Genomic DNA, 3074 nt, shown 5'->3' with positions numbered 1-3074 from the left:
TTTTTCTTTGGTGAGTCTTGCCAAGGGTTTGTCAATTTTGTTGATCTTTTCAAAGAAATAGCTCCTTGTTTTATTAATTTTTTCTATAGTTTTTCTGTTCTCTATATCATTTATTCCTGTTCTGATTTTTATTATCTCTTTTCTTCGGCTGGTTTTGGGTTGTCTTTGTTCTTCTTTTTCTAGTTCCTTAAGTGTGAAGTTAAGTGGTTTACTTGGGCTCTCTCTCATTTTTTCATATAGGCCTGAAGTGATATGAATTTCCCTCTTATTACTGCTTTTGCTGCATCCCAGAAATTCTGATATGTCATATTGTCATTTTCATTTGTCTCTCTATTTCTTTTGATCTCTGCAGTTATTTCTTATTTGACCAATTTATTTTTTTTAAAGTATGTTGTTTAATTTCTACATTTTTGTGGGTTTTTTTTTCTCTTTTTTGCAAAACCTTGAATTCTAGTTTCAAGGCTTTATGATCAGAAAATATGCTTGGTATAATTTCAATTTTTCTGAATTTGCTGATGTTATTTTTGTGGCCCAACATATGGTCAATTCTTGAGAATGTTCCATGTACACTAGAGAAAAATGTATAAACTTTCACTTTGGGATGAAATGTTTTGTAGATGTCTATCATATCCAGGAGCTCTAGTGTTTTCTTTAAGGCCAATATATTTTTATTGATTTTCTATTTGGATGAACGATCTAGAGCCATCAGCTGTGTGTTGAGACTCCAAGTATGATTGTATTTTTGTCAGTTTTTGTTTTAAGGTCAATAAGTAGCTGTCTTATATATTTTGGTGCTTCGTGGTTTGGTGTATATATATTAAGAATTGTTATGTCTTCTTGATTCTGCATCCCTTAATCATTATGAAATGACCATTTTTGTCTCTGAGTACTTTTGCTGTCTTGTAGTCAGCATTATTAGATATGAGTATTGCTACACCTGCTTTTTTTTTTTGGATTTTATTTGCTTGGAGTATTGTTTTCCAGTCTTTCCCTTTGAATTTGTTTTTATCCTTGTTGTTTAGATGTGTTTCTTGTAGGCAGCATACAGTTGAATTTTCTTTTTTAATCCATTCTGCTACTCTGTGTCATTTTATTGGTGAGTTTAATCCATTTACATTTAGTGTAGTTATTGACACTTGTGGGTTCCCTATTGCCATTTCATAAATTGCTTTCTTTTAGTTTTGTATTTTATTTGGTTCTTTTCTTTTGTTTTTCTGTCATTTGTTTTTGTTGATTTGTATTCCATACTTCTTTCCTCTGTTGCTATCTTTTTTAAGTCATGTGCTTCTGTGGTGGTTTTTTCAAGGGTGGTTAACATTGAGTAAAGAAAAGGGTAAAGAACCTACCATGTTCATTGTAGTACACTATCTTATGAGTGCTTCTGCACTCCATTTTCCTTTGCTACTGTTAATCTTCATCTTCTCCCCCCCCCTTTATTTTGATTTGTTTTCACAGTTTAAATTTGGTTTTATTGTGTTCTTGGTGGAGCTTTTATTTGTAGTTTTGTTTTGTTTTGTTCTTTGTATCTGGTTGGAAAACCCCCTATAGTAATTTCTGGAGTGGGGTTTTTATGAAGATAAATTCCCTCATCTTTTCTGTATCTGTGAATGTTTTTATTTCTCCTTCATATTTGAAGGATAGCTTTGATGAGTACAGTATTCTTTGCTGAAAGTTCCTCTCTTTCAGGACTTTAAATGTTGGGGTCCACTCACTTCTGGCTTGTAGAGTTTCTGCTGAGAAATCCGATGATAATCTAATAAGCCTTCCTTTATATGTTGTATTCGTCATTTTCAAGGCTGCCTTGAGAATTTTTTCTTTGTCGTTGGTTTGTGCCATTTTCATTATGATGTGCCTTGGAGTAGATTTGTTGGGGTTAAAAAAACTTGGTGTTCTGTTTGCTTCTTGAATTTGAGGCTTTAGTTCTTTCCACAGGCTTGGGAAGTTCTCATTTATTATTTGTTTAAATATGTTCTGCATTCCATTTTCTCTCTCTTCTCCCTCTGATATACCTATTAATCTTATGTTATTCTCTTGATGGTGTCAGACAATTCCTGTGGGCCTTTTTCATTTTTTAAAATTTTTGAGTCTCTTTCTTCTTCTCTCTGTTGTGCCTCAAGTTGCTTGTCTTCTATGTCACTAATCCTACCTTCTAACTGGCCTGTTCTATTACCTAAGCTTATTACCTCGTTTTTCAGTTCACAAATTGAGTTTTTCATCTCTGTTTGATTTGTTTTTATAGTTTCAATTTCCTTGGTAATATATTCTTTGTGTTTGTTGAGTTGTTTTCTGAGCTTCTTAAGTTGCCTTTTGTGTTTTCTTATATATCTCTGAATACTTTTAGAATTTCTATTTTAAATTCTTTGTCATTTAGCTCCAAGGTTTCCAACATATTAAATTTTTTTCATAGATTTTTCCTCATCTATCTGAGCTACCTCTTTGTCTTTTGTGTCCATGATATTTGATTTCTTTTTCCTTAATGGCATCTGAGGGTGGTTTTATTGATAGTACTAATGAGAATTAATAAACAATAAAAAGTAAAAAAAGAAAAAAATGGAAAAAAATAAAAGAAAATTTATTATTATCCCCACTTTATTTTCTCTTCTCCTCTCCTCTCCTCCTTGAGAAAAATTGTGATAAACTGTGAATTATATTGTGCTAAATGGAATAAAAACTATCTATAATGGAGGGACTGAGTTGGGGAGAAGTGATACAGGGGAAAAAAAGGAGGTAGGGACCCACAAAATGCAAAAAAGGAAAAAAAATTGGGTCAAGAATAAAATGATTTGCTTGTAAGTAATGGTTGACTAAGAGCTACGATGAGAGGAATAAGAGGGAAACAGAAAAAAGAAAAAGAAAATTTAAAAATTACTACTGTATTAAGTGGAGCAAAAATTAGATAGAATGGAGAGCCAGGGTTGGGAGGAATGCTAATGAGTTAAAAAGTAAAGTAAAAGCACCCAAAGTGCCACAAAGAAAAAAAATTTGAGTACCAAATAAAATAATTTGTTTGTGATTGAGGATTGAATGAGAGGAAAATTAAAGGAGAAAAGAAGAAACTAATATAGAGGGATAAA

Source organism: Saccopteryx bilineata, chromosome 1 (genome assembly GCF_036850765.1).
Source record: "Saccopteryx bilineata isolate mSacBil1 chromosome 1, mSacBil1_pri_phased_curated, whole genome shotgun sequence".
Classification (NCBI taxonomy): Eukaryota; Metazoa; Chordata; class Mammalia; order Chiroptera; family Emballonuridae; genus Saccopteryx; species Saccopteryx bilineata.
The sequence above is the reverse complement of the archived record's forward strand: the minus strand, read 5'-3'. Positions refer to the sequence as shown.